Source organism: Dreissena polymorpha, chromosome 9, assembly GCF_020536995.1.
Source record: "Dreissena polymorpha isolate Duluth1 chromosome 9, UMN_Dpol_1.0, whole genome shotgun sequence".
NCBI classification, from domain to species: Eukaryota; Metazoa; Mollusca; class Bivalvia; order Myida; family Dreissenidae; genus Dreissena; species Dreissena polymorpha.
In genome coordinates, this window is record NC_068363.1 from 91,517,778 (window position 1) to 91,533,109 (window position 15,332).

General features: G+C 32.3%; 1 protein-coding gene across 1 annotated transcript in view; it reads right to left on the bottom strand.

Annotated features, from left to right (window-relative positions):
* Positions 1-12,165, bottom strand: part of LOC127844666 (FMRFamide receptor-like) — a 51,186-nt gene extending 39,021 nt beyond the window's left edge. The window contains exon 1 of the mRNA XM_052375067.1: positions 11,774-12,165. The gene's annotated coding sequence lies outside the window, so the exon portion shown is untranslated. The remainder of the gene's footprint in view (positions 1-11,773) is intronic.
* Positions 12,166-15,332: the final 3,167 nt, after the last annotated feature.

Below are 15,332 nucleotides of genomic sequence, written 5' to 3' on the forward strand. Positions count from 1 at the left end.
TCTTCTTATTTTAAAGCTCTAATGGAATACACTAATAGCACAATACTACAGATCAAATAGAGTGGTTATGAACAATTAGAAAACGTTACAGAAAAGTATATTAAATCAAAACAAAACAATACAAAAGCATGAACGTAAAAGATATCGTACATCTTAGACTCTCAAAGCCTAATAAAACCAACACAAGTGATTCGTTATCCGTCGATGATTTTTATGATTATTTGTCTTCTTTCCAGAATGATTCGTAATCCGTCGATGATTTTTATGATTATTTGTCTTCTTTCCAGAATGATTCGTTATCCGTCGATGATTTTTATGATTATTTGTCTTCTTTCCAGAATGATTCGTTATCCGTCGATGATTTTTATGATTATTTGTCTTCTCTCCAGAATGATTCGTTATCCGTCGATGATTTTTATGATTATTTGTCTTCTCTCCAGAATGATTCCTTATCCGTCGATGATTTTTATGATTATTTGTCTTCTTTCCAGAATGATTCGTTATCCGTCGATGATTTTTATGATTATTTGTCTTCTTTCCAGAATGATTCGTTATCCGTCGATGATTTTTATGATTATTTGTCTTCTCTCCAGAATGATTTCATAACCGTACATTGTACTCAAGCAGAACACTATTTCAGTTTATATTATTTTAACACTGATAACGGCTTTTTAGAAGAACTAGATGGCCCAATTACAAAAAAATAGACGAAATAGAAAAGGCCGCTTATCGACTTGAACGCGCAGGAAAATCGTTTGGATGTGACAATTTGTTAAACGAATACGTCATCGAAAGTTTTGATACAGTAACATCATATATGTTACAGATATTTAATGCTGTTATTAATGTAGGGCACTTCCCTACAAATCAGGCCAAGGGTTTAATTGTTTCTGTTTTTATAAATAATCGTTTAAATAATTGGATTAAAAATGAAAACATTTTAAGTGACGCACGATTCGGCTTCCGAAAGGCCGTTCGACTATTGACGCAATATTTGTACTTAATGCTTTTATTCAAAATGTCTTCAATTCTAACGGACGCTTAAACTGTAGTTTTATCGACATTAAACGTGCATTTGATTCGGTCTTTTTATGTGGACTTTGGTATATGCTTTATAACGCAGTTATTTTCGGTAAATTATTAAAAATTGTTGGAGACATGTATTCTGAAGTTAAATGCTGTGTAAAAAAGTTTAATTCATACTCAGATTTCTTTAATAATGTGATTGGTCTCAAACAGGGAGAGGTAGCCGGTGCTTTTTTCCCCTCTAATTTGAGATGATCTTAAACTATTTTTAGAAAAATACATCAAATGATGACCTGATATTTTTTACGTTTGCTTGTTGCTAATGATATGGTAATAATCGGCAATTTTTTTTACTGACATTCAAAAATGTATTGAAAACTTAAGTGAATAGTGTGATCTTTGGGGGCTTGTATTTAATAACAGGTATTCTCGATACCTTCTATATTGGTTTTTAGTAAAGGGCAATATCTTTTTATGCCCCCGGTATGGTGGCATATAGCATTTGAACTGTTTGTCCGTCCGTCCGAAAACTTTAACATTGCCCATCACTTTTGCAATATTAAACATGATATTTGGCATGCATGCAAGTTCATCCTTCAAGGTTCAAAGGTCAAAAACATAATCCAAGGGAAGTAACAAGCTTTAAAGGGAGATAATTTCTATTTTTTCATTTGGCAGGTACAGATTATTTTACAAGGAAGGTAATATTTTCTATTATATCCCTTTAAAAAATATTTCTTCTCTTTTAAAAATTATCTGTACCTGCCAAATGATAAAGAAAAATCAAAGCGGCGCAGTAGGGGTCATTGTGTTTCTGACAAATACATCTTTTGTTTTAAACAAATTCACGTTCGCGTTTAAACCTTATCCTGATTTTTGCAAATTAAATAGCAAATTTGCCTTTCAAAATAACGATTAATCTCTTAAATATGCCATTGAACCAAGTAGACATATAAATATAGAATGATATCAGCGCTTTAAAAAAAATGTAATCAGTGATATATAAGAGGAGTTCCATTTCATTATGATATGTCCATCCTTCACTTCACTTCGAAAAGAAATTTCAAAGCGTATTATTATAAAAGACCAAGTATGTTTACATTTGTTGAATAAATGGGAACTTCGAACAACAAAATAGGTAAACACCTGAGCCAGTTCACATGTCAAGTCATAACGCAAGTTCAAATTTAACTTATCTCGGATATACTTGTTCAAATATTAACTAACTAGTTTCCCTTCATCATTTTTTTATATAATCTCGTCTCTTTTTAACGACTGTACTGTGTCTCTAGCCCCATTCCTTTAAATGATACTGTACAAGCTCAATATGAAATTCATCATCTATATATGATTGTATCACAAAGCTCATATAACTTTATTTGCATATTTTTTTATTTTATTTTGTGTAGCAAAATCAAATTGTTGTTCAATTTAAAACTTAAATAATTCATTATCAATGCATAATCAAATTTAAATAATCCGATATATAGTTCCACTGATATTACTTGATTCATTTATCTTCGTTATGTAGCACATTCATATCAACTGGTATAATATAACGTTTTAACAACTGTCCTATGTTTATGTTTTTTTTATTCCTCCATTTACTCTGTACAAGATAATATTGACTTAATTAATTTTTCATCTGTATATGTAGCAAAATTAATATAATATAGGTGATTTTGAGTAATTTGTAACAACAACTTAATTGAGAGCAATAAAACAAACATTTTCATTTACAGATGTTTAGAAATGTTTAAAATTTACGTCAATAAAACATTCTGTCTGTCTGTCTGTCTGTCTGTCTGTCTGTCTGTCTGTCTGTCTGTCTGTCTGTCTGTCTGTCTGTCTGTCTGTCTGTCTGTCTGTCTGTCTGTCTGTCTGTCTGTCTGTCTGTCTGTCTGTCTGTCTGTCTGTCTGTCTGTCTGTCTGTCTGTCTGTCTGTCTGTCTGTCTGTCTGTCTGTCTGTCTGTCTGTCTGTCTGTCTGTCTGTCTGTCTGTCTGTCTGTCTGTCTGTCTGTCTGTCTGTCTGTCTGTCTGTCTGTCTGTCTGTCTGTCTGTCTGTCTGTAATTTATTTCATTATCTCTCAGTATATCAAATTAAGTCGTTTTACATTATGTGTAAGCCTCTTTTCCCATCGCTTCCATATCTATTAGACATATTTTGGGTGCGTACGACATCACCATATTTTGTTCACGGATCATCGCAACTTAAATTTGTGTTACGACATTATTATCTACAAAAACATAAGCTCAAGCCGTTAATCAACCAAACTAGAAAATAAAAACGATCTTTTTAAATATATAACCATATAGCATATGAATATATGTTTAGTATTATCTCATTACGGCTCAGATGCTGAGTGACTCGGACCACAGGTGAAGCTGTAATGCAATCTCAGTGGATGTTCGGGGTTTGTTTACATTTACAGTATTTTTTTTCTGTCGACTACACTGTCTGTAAAGTATTACGCAGTAAAGTAAATCCAAAAGATGGTTAATATCGTGTTTGTCTGTGGTTTTGTTTAGGTTTTTCTAAAATCCACATTACGGATTTCATGACAGTGGTGCGGGATTTCTGTTCCCAACTACCCGTATCAGTTTTTGTAAAATAAATGCAATAAGTGCATGTAGAGATACTAGCAAATAAATAAGTGTATGTTTAAATTCTTGCTTTTAACAAGTTAGTAAATGATTTTGTTAATTAGAACAATATTGGGTAAAACATCAAGCAAAATATTATTCTTGTTCGTAAGGAAAAATAATGCATAAGACATATGTTTCTAGCGTAAAATAAAATTAACAATGTTAAACGTCGGCTTAATGTTTTGCCGATGAAAACTATACGTTTGTCTGTAGACAAATGAAAACAAAGCTACTGGCTTATGCAAATCGGTTATGGTGAGGGTATTTTGACATTAAATCGACGCTTATTGGTAGTAAACGCAGCCAAAATAAACGTAAGGCAAATATAAATTATTCCTTTACGATAATATACAGGATTATATAGTGTTTCCTTAGAAATATAGTGTCGGCAGAAAAGTGGCCATTTTTCACGTAACCCTAAATTGAGGTGTATAGTAAATATTAAAGTGTTTTTTGTTAGGGGATATGTTACTGATGAAGAATACAAATGATGCCGAACTGGTGTCTTTTGTGGATTTGAGAAATTAAAGACGGTGTCCAAGATGGCGGCCATGTTTTCTCTTATTTGTATAAACATATAGATATGCATTATTATATTATTTTAACGTTATGTTGATATTATTATTATACATGTAAAATATGAATACAGAAGTGCAAATGTGTGTTATATTCACAAAATCCCATGAATAAGGCGTCCTATCTCTCAGATCTTCTTCCATGCTGCTGCCAATATGCAGGCTCAAACTTAAACCCTCATAGTTCTATGTTTAAGTGTTGAACTTTTAATTCCCTTCTGGCCATGGCAATATCTCATTTAAGTTGTTTAAATGAACATGTCGCTCCATAGGCCATTCAATACCCCTAGAACATGTCTCGTGACATACTCACCCTTTGAGAACTCGTCTTTTGCGCTTTCATGCATTTTCTTCATTGACCTTAGATACTAGTATCAGAGGCCGTATCCCGCATTGTTTGGGTATGCAAAGAAGCTTGGTATTAGGAGCTTAACGGATGCCAAGTGCAGCGGCCAATCATCTTCTCTTTTTGCTCGAACATACATCATTATAAGAAATACTGCCTTAATCAAACAATCAACCCATAATTAAGACGTACGTCTGGCGGATGATATGTTGTTAAAATACATTCTAGATCATCAGATGTCTGAAATTACACATTTCGACTAAAACAATAATGGCGTAAGCAACAACAAAGGAAGTAACTACAATTTAAGAAATTCTGACTTAATCAAACAATTAGCACACACTTTAGACGTACGATTGGCATATGCTTTGTTGTTATGATATATTTCTGATCATCAAATGTCTGAAAATTACATATTTCAACTGAATAAATAATGGTAAAAGCAGCAATACGGGAATGAACTAATCTTTAAACACGTTTCACTTATCAAAGGGAACTAGCTTGTAAAAGCTGTTATATATTGTATAAGAAACAAAATTAAGAGATATAATTTATTTATTTGTTTAGCCCATGCTTGCACGATGTAAATAAAACGGGTGTTAATCATTTGTGCTCAACGAGTATGTGTACATGAGGTTTGTACTTACTGTATTATGCAGTACATTTGTATGTTAATTATGGTTTCGTAGTTTCCTTGTCTGTAATATCTTCATGTATATGTAAAATAATACATTTATGAGATTATAGTGGATAATATTGAATGGTCTTTACACAATTCCATTAAGCATGAAAGTCCGAATCAAAGTAGTGCAATGAAATTTTAACTGCAATTATTTGCATAAGCGACCGTTGTGACAGCCATCTTGCGTATAATCTGAAATTTGATTTCGATTACTTCACTTCCAAATTATTAACCATCATGAAGTCATTCTAACTTAGGCTGCACAGAATCAAAATAATAGATAAAAACACGATAATATCACCACATACGTCAAAATGCTGACAACGGCGGCCATTTTGGACGCCATCTTGGATTTTTTTTAAACCCAAATATACCAGCCCGGCATCATTTGGATTCTTCATCAGTAACATGTCCCCAAACTAAAACAATTTAACCTTTACTAACACCTCAATTTCGTATATATGTCATTTTCTGCCGGACTAATATGACACACTACATACATTTGGTCGGCAGATTTCTTTGGCCATATATTTTGTTGTCATGTAACAAACTGAATGAAGTGCGCTTCGAATATGTTTGAAAGACCGAAACAGTTTCATTTGTTTTGTTATCTTATGCGAAAAATGTTTTGCAAACTATTACCATCGTCTTCTATTTTTGTATACGTTCTTACTAATTATTACACACCTGATTATATTGCACATAAAACACGGTGTATATGTGTGTATGCATCTCATATGTATGGATTTTAACAATTGCGTTAACGACAACGCTATATACACAATTATTTTGTTAAAAAAGCATCAAACCAAAACAAATCACTTGACAGAGTGTGTAACCACTGCATTCTTAAAAGAAACTGTATGATTGTTACCATTCAATGTGTGTAATAAACTTTTGGAAACACATATGTATTGACTACGGACACAACCTGTAGATCAATCTAAGGCCACTCCAAATTGATTTGTTGGTCTACAGATTTAAAAAAAAAGTTGAAGAGGCGAGCGAAAAAACATAAATTTTGTTTGAAAACAGGAAAATTCTCGAGCGAGCGAAGAGCGAAGAATAAAAAAAAATCACATTTAGATAGAAAAATATTGCATTATCAAGAGATACAGGTTTAAACAGCTATATTTTACATTTAAATCAATTCTATTACAAAGAATATATATCGACCTTGTATTTATAGGAGTAAGTAGCATATGACCTTTGACCACGAAATATACATGTAACCATATCATTTAAGTGAGGGACACATGCCTACCTACTGCTGCTTATATTTGTTTGAAATTTTAAACAGTGAGATGTATACCATGTTGCAAGCTGTGAAAAGGTATACCATGTTGCAATAGCACTTGAAGAGGGACAATCATCAAAATGATAATGGCAGACAGTCGGACAAAGGCCATGCATATAATCCCTTGTCGCTACCTTATTTTAAAAGGAGCATATCGATGGCTAGTACGGTATTGTATTTTGAAGTAAATTTATACATAACAAAGATTTTATTTGATGTTTATGAAATACCAGACCTTGCTGTTAAACATGCTCCGTCAACCATGTATTTAAAAAATTATAAAACATTGTCCCTGTGAATTTTTTAGAACCAGAATTTAATGATTATATGTTTATTTTATGTTCACTTAAAATTGTGTTTTAGGAAAAATGTGCCTTCATATAGGGAAAAACCGTCCATATGCCCATTAAATGAAGAAAAAGTATAAAAAATCTTACGTCATGTTTCCCGATGTTGTTTGAAATTGAACATGCTTCACCGGTATCTGCTGATAGTTGCATGTTCTAACGTAAACAAACAAATTCAAATAAGTTACAGAACGTAGAAGATGTGTTTATATTTTTAAAGGTTTGCTGCAGCAACTTTTCATCGCAATTTGTTAAAACGGCCACGACAGCGAAACATGTACTGCTCGCGCAGGAAGCCATTTTTGCAAGTCGTCTCGATCGAATTTTTTAGCGTCTGCAGTTATCGATTAAAAAGGTTACGAAACACCTTATTTGGCATTTCGTATTCAGCGTCAAAATCGTTTCTGCTAGATCGCGTTTTTTTCACAAATTAAAAATAAACATGCGCTATGGTTACAGAATGACAAAAAAATGAGTGCGAGCGGTAAATGTTTTATTTTCATTTTGAAAAAATAGGTGCGGCAAATCCGTCGACCAACAGATCAATTTGGAGTGGCCTAATGACATGTTTGTTCCCAGCTACAATACTCCAAGGTTTGCAATCTAATAACATTTAGACAAACTAAAGCTGTTAAGACTGATAACACAATATAAGTCTTGTGTAATCGCTAAAAATATATAACAAATATACTGATCATATTTATCATTCTTAATACAAAGATGTTGCTACTATTATGTTGTATTCATCTATTATTCTTAAGATTCTGAAAATCATTGTCTAGTGCCTGTGTTTTTGTTTGTGCCTGAATGTAGACGTGTTTCTCAGAGCACTTATTTGATAACAATCTGAATATTGAACAACTCCATTAAGGAGACAGATTATTAACAAAAATAGCATCGATCATTTAAGCTGTTTTCTTTAAGTCTTATAAAACAGCTGTCAGGCTTTATCGTCTTTAACGTCAGCGGTGTGACAGTGAATCTGTCAAGTGGATTGGAAAGCCCTCACATCCGCCTTATATCGGACATCACCGTATAACATATTTGCTGTGTCTTACCATTCTAATAATTGCAGCATAGACAAGTTCATAACTGATATTGAACCATCATAGGGATACATAAAGAGGGTCAATTTCAACCAACTGTAGAAATACTTTCTGAAACCGTTAGATGTCAATAATTTGGTGTTTCAGTGTTACATAGAGACTAACAGGTTACTGTTTCATCGTTTTATAATATATCAGGCGCGGCTTAGAATTATATAACGGCGAGGCTTGCCGAGCCGTTATTTTATATGTGCCGAGCCTGATATATTACAAAACGATGGGACAGTAACCTAATTTTCTTTTTTACCAATCCACATTTTCCTACAAATCTGCAAAACAATCCATGTTTTATATTTAAAATCTATGGATCCCCGATGATGTTGCTGAACCGGCTTTTACACGTTGACATACATGTAGCAACGGCGTTCGAAAGACGACACGAATAATCGCTTATTTTACACATCGTATAGAGAAAAAAGTTGTTTGCAATACGAATGGGAAGAGTACAGGCAGATAGCAATGTGGTGGTATGATACATTTCATTTTTAAGACAATACTTGTTTTTTTATTTTTAAGATTCTGAAAATCGTCGTTTATCTGTCTAAATGCGGGTCTTTTACTCGGAGCACATGCTTTAAGTAAAATCGTAGCATTGATATTGTTAAAATGTCCATTAAGGAGATTGACAACTTCTCTTTAGACATTATTATACCCCTCAAACGAAGTTTCGGGGGGGGGGGTATATAGGAGTGAGCTTGTCGGTCGGTCTGTCGGTCGGTCCGTATTAAGTGTCCGCTCTGTAATTCAAGTTGTTTTCATCCGATCTTCACCAAACTTGGTCAGATTTTGTATCTTAATGTATCTTAATGATGTCTAGGTCGAGTTTGAATATGGGTCATGCCGGGTCAAAAACTAGGTCATGGGGTCACTAAGTGCGTTTTTAACATTGAGTATGGTGTCCGCTGTCTATTTCAAGTAGTTTTAATCCCATATTAACCACACTTGGTCAGATGTTGTATCTAGATGATGTCTAGGTCAAGTTTGGATATGGGTCATGCCGGGTCAAAAAATAGATCACGGGGTCACTTTTTGTGAAGACAACATGCAAAATATGCTGTATCAATGTGGCATGTGGGGTATTCGTCTAGTTTTTTACAAAGCTCTAGTTTACAAATTGGTGTTACGTGGTACAATTTGTGTGCGTGAGACGTGCGTGCATTTCTTTGGTATTCTCGACCAATCATGATGCAAACTATCATTTTTGTCGCATTATTATATTACAGTATCATCAAATACTTTTGGGCGTTATTGACTTAAACGTCAGGCATGTGACACTTAATATGTCAAGTGGATTGGACAGCCTTCAAATACGTCGGATGAGGAACAGCGTCAGAAAAAACATGTGGAGTTTCTTACAATTCGTTTAATGTCCACAGTGACAGGTAGCGGATCTTAAACCATTATAGAGAAACAATAATGTAATCAATATCCAAACCAATCTAAACATCTTGTCAGAAGCGGTCAGTTATGTGGTGTGACAGATTTTTTAATGAAAATGTTCAAATAATGGTTACACACATAGCATATCTATTATGAAACCTACTTAACGTGTAAGATGACAATATGATGCTTTACGATTAATTTATCTCAAATTATTCTACAAAATGTATCGTACAGGCTTTAAGAGCAATTTTATTATGACTCATACGTAGCCTTTAACTTTGAGTTTAGCTGTTATTAGTTCCGTACGCGATAATCAAGCTCAATGAGAAACCTATTGTATGTTGTCGATGATTTTGAACGTCGATGTTTGTTTTGTGCAATTATGATATTGTAATTTTAGTGTCTGACTTTTGTAGTGCTTTTGTAAAACAAAAGTTAAATAAAAAACCCGAGACTTTTATAGGAAGAACTTCTCGTTTATAAGCACTTGTTTCATTATTTCCATTTGTGTTTGAAAGTATAAGATGTTCGAATAAGTGTCTTTTTTTTTCTCTGAGAGGTTAAGATTTAAGTATTTAGAAAAGATTGTAATTTAGATTTAATCGTACAGAAAATTGTCACATATAAGCAGAAGATAGTGTATGCTTATATATATATATATATAATAACAGTAAAACACGTGTCTGGGATTTTAAATATATACTGATATAACCAACGCGTTTCGCATCGCTCATCAGGGCATAATACAATATATTACAATGTCAAAATGTCATTGAGATAACGTCATATCAATTATGACGTCATAACGTCAATAAATATTCAAATGAAATTTAATTGGGGTTTAAATAAATGTATAAAATGTTGTTCTTTGGCTAACCTAGCTGAAATATTGTTCGAAAATAGCTTATAAAATAGAAATATTTTAAATTTTGGTTCATAATGTGAACATTCATCTAAATGTTTACTTAAAGGCATCTGTCTTGTTGAGGGGTCTCGAATTTGTTGTTCATGGACATATGGTCTATTTCTAAGTTTATCGCCAGTTTGGCCTATATAATATTTTTTGCATCCAATGCATACTAATACATAAATCACATTTTGTATATCACATGACATATTTCTGACATATTCGTTTTTATTTTGAACACTTTGCGATTAAAATCAAAAGAATTTCCTTCAATTATATAACCACAAAGGGCGCATCTAGGGTCATTACATTTGGATACTCTTGGTTCTTGAGATGTAAAGTAAGATTTGGTTAACAGACGTTTTAAATTAGGTGGCTGTCGCTTACATTTTATTATCTTCTGATCCGAAATTATTTTATTCATAACCGGGTCCGTTTTTAAAATGTCAATGTTGTTTTTTTAATACGCCAAACAGTTCTTTATTTTTTGGATTTTGTGTTGAAATAAATGGAATTATATTACTCTTATCTTTTTGTGTTGATTTTGAAAGTAATTCATGTTTAGGGATGGAAAGAGCCTTTTAAATACCTGTATTTATAATAGATTTTGGATATTTTCTTTGTATAAGTGAATGCTCAAGTTCTTTTAAACGTGTTTGTTTAAGTGTATCATTCGAAACTATGGTACAAATCCGTTTCGCTAAAGTGAAAGGAAAATTTACCTTTGTGTATATATATATATAATATATATATATATATATATATATATATATATATATATATACTGTATATTTTAACTAACATAAAACAAGAAATATATTGATTTAAAATATCTTTAGCGATGTCGGTGACCTTTAATGTCTGTAAATACTAAATTTAAAATTAACGAATAATAGTTAAAGATATATACGCTTGAAACGCGACGCTTTGGACTGTACTGACTATACAATTAGCCTTGAACATTTGTTTTATTGGTGTAGTTTTAACAGTAAAATACTATAGATTATGTAATTAGATTTGTAATATGTGCGACACAATAGAAAATAATAAAGAAACTTATATGCACATTTCTGTTTTTATAAATGTTCAATTTGTATTTTTTATTTCATGCAAACACTGTTAGTTTCTTATATCGAAACTTTAAAGAAAATGCCTTCTGGTAAGATCTTATTGTCGAAAAAAAATGGAAACATTTTGCTTTAATGCATTAACATCAAGAAACACTATTACATCTAAGTTCACGTTGTATACATTTAACATTAAAAATACATCAATACGAATAAAGTAAACATTTGGTTAGCAGAATTGATTAAATATATTAATCATAAACTTAAACTTTGCGTAAATAACGGTCACATGATTACCCATGTGTCCAACAAAAGTTTAATTTCATATTTCAGTGAAAGTAAATTAAATAACATTATTTATATTTACTAACAAATATATAATTTTACTTACCTTTTTTTATCAGTATAGTCTATGTAACGCCAATATATAATTGCTCAGAAATATTTATTGACGTTGGTTTTAAATGAAAGATTGTCTTTGCACTATTCGTGAATCGTCCTCAATAATGAATTTAAAAAAACGACACTCTCTAAACCCGAACTCTTTCCCCGATAGATTTAAAATTGCAGCACCACGCGCTCTCCAGCAGATTTGGCGATGAACGTTACGTTCTGGTATTAATTTATATTTTTCTCTCTTAACCAGAGCACAATATCTCCGAGGTATTTAAAAGATGTCTAAATTTTCCATCAGTATACTTGCAAACTAATAAGTCCAATTATATAATATATTTCAAATGGCCCCCAATCTCTTAAATTGACAAATGAGCAGACTTCATGAACCACTGGGTGCGCGAGGCAACTGCTTGAAATTTTTTCTCGACCGATTTTATATTGTTTCTTAAGACAATTGTCGATATCCCTCTGGTTTCACTCACTGCTTGATAGCCGAAAAAAAAAGCCCACAATTCTTTTAACATCAAATTCTCGGCGCATATTTCTTCTCAGTCTTGTTTGGACATTATTGCCAAGTATGAGTGATTATGTAATGAACGTCGTTATTTAAAGAAACACTGCTTCTGTGATGTAGCGACTTTTATTATCTTAACGGACTGGTTTAATCAGTTTTCAAATCCAAACTTATCCCTCGGAACAAGCAATGCTGGTCCATTTGACCAACCAATAGTATAACGGCAGATCTTGTTTGTGATTTAGAAAGCATTAAAATTAATAACCTTTGATTGCACCAGCAATCAGCAGGGTCTTCTCAAAATATCGGTCATCCCTGTATACATCTATTTTTCTTTCACTTGTCGTTCCCATTCTTTCTTTAATACATATCAATTAGAATAGACGAATCCACATTTGGTATTTATTTTGAAATCGATTTGAACTAGCATCAAAGTATCGCATATAGACATCACATGTTCATCGTTCATGATCAATTTATATGAAATATCACGTGAAGTTTGCCACTAATTACTTGGACGTTTGCTCTTTTTACGAAATAAAATACCATATTCATAATTAAACACGAATTAATTATACACAGTTTTCTTCCAACCTTTCGTTTTTATAACTTATTCTTTAACGTTTTATGTAGAAATGTGAGAACGCTTTTAAAGGGGCCTTTTCACAGATTTTGTCATGTTTTCAAGATTGTCATTTAATGCTTTATTTTGATAAATGTAAACATTTGATCTAAAAAGCTCCAGTAAAAAATCAAGAATACAAAAAAAAGATAACCCTCAGCAGGACTCGAACCACTGACCCCTGGAGTCATGAAGTAAAAAGCCTACGTTTTAGACCACTCGACCATCCTTCCTTATGCAATTGACGATGTATTTTATACTTCGTATAAGCGGTCCTGGTAGTTTCACAAAATATAACGCCAACAACAGAACTCTCCAAATTATTCAATTGTTTCGTGTGCAACGCTTTATAATTTTCAGGATTTTAAATCGTCAAAAGATACATATAAAGGCTATTTTAGAGCATCGTAAATGTTCAGCATTACGGTTTCCTCACACATATCATAATTAAAAAGAAAAATTGCGAATGTGAAACAACTTTTTTCAATTTTGTCAATTTACCAAACCGTGAAAAGACCCCTTTAAACGCTGAAATTGCAGATAAAACCGGTAATACAAGATATACAAAGTGTACAGTAGTTCTGCGTATAATGCTTTGTTAAATCTTATCGCATCAACATAGACAAGACCACCTTCTGCGTGAAGTACTTTACGTGGAACACATTTCTCGTTGTATCCTTCAATATGATTGTAAACACTGGCATATTCACTTGCTTAGCTTTAATTTATTTATCTGCTCTCCGGCTAATTTAAACGAGTTAAATTACAATGTATAAAACAAATAAAAATGGTTGGACGTTACAAAAAGCATATCTTTTTAAGTGATATTCTTGAGTGAAATGGTATTGACAATTTAGAATACATATAGTATCTTATACATACAATTAACGGATTTGGAAATCCATTACTTTTAAGCCTTGGTAAGTATCTAATACAACGAAGAACAGGTTTGAAATTTAGTAAATGGTTGACATGTGTTACAAAATACTTGTTTTCTGAAAGGCAGTGTTATTGTTTTGGAAATAAGTTTATCACAATTAGCTTGTCCATGATATATTTAGGGATATATGACTTCTTTTTAATATGTCAGTGACTTTCTTCTTGACACGTCATTAGTGTCGTTAATGTTTACTCCATAATTGACTTTTTCATCGATATCACGATTTTAACAATAACTAGTTTGTATTGATATCCATTACTGTTTAATGGTAATGTGTCTTAAACAATTTAATGCAAATAAGAAAGATCATTGTTATTTTTTACATACTGTGTTTAATTTTTAAAGTGTTTTAACTGCAACCGATTATTTATCTTATGGACAGTTTGAATCAGCCAAATAAACAACAAAACATCGGGTACTACTAAATCAAGATTCCAACATTTCAATAATATCACGCATACATAAGTGGTTTTCAACGATTTAGATTTACCTTTATCATTTTAAGTGTTTTTATAGTTTAAGCCTTTATTCACGGGGATTCTTTGAAATCAGTCAGGTAGATGATAAGAGATGTGTTTAAAGACATTTTAAGCGATGGCATTATTTGATTGATTGTATTGTACTCGTTGTTACTGCACTTAAGATACCTGTCGACCAATAACAAACCTTGTCCAAACAAAATGTACTTGAATACCTAGGTACATGTAGAATTGGAGCGGTCGATGAACTGAAGCAGTTGTTGCAGGATTTAGGCACGCCGTACTTCCCACTTAGCCGGTAAATAATCAGATAATACACACACATTTCGTCTAATTGCTCGAAATTATTTTTAAGTAAGGTAAGTTATTTTTAGGCTATGGTTACATAAATAATGAGCAGTTTTTTGTTTTTAAACGATTAATTCTTGAATGTAAACGTAAAGGCATGTTTTAGGAGCTTAATATAATTCAGTTGAAACATTTTTAACTTTAACAGTAGCAATTTTTGTTAAACGAAACGGATTTTAGCAACGAAAATACAGATTATTTTTCCAAAAATATTAACATCAGTTCACGCAAGCAGGGCAACAAATGAGAAGAAACATATTAAATTTGGGTTATTCAATTATTATCAGAGATGCCGCAATCCTGAAATAAAAATACGGTAAACAACAGTGCATGTTATTTGACAACAACACACTGGACTTCATTTCGGCTACACTTCTATGGAGAATGGTACACTTCCATCAAAGTATGAATTTTAAACGGATCGTCAGGAATAACCACTGACTAGAAAAATGACATACTCATCATTTAAAGTTGAATTGTATGTTATACTATGAATTGGTTTTGCAATGACGTCGGATGGAGAAAAATATTAAATGTTTGCTGTTTCAAATACTTGTCTAAATACATACATTTAACATATAAACGTATTTACACGAGCTTGTATATAACCCGTCAAGAGATATTTTAATCGGGATATATGTAGTATAACTA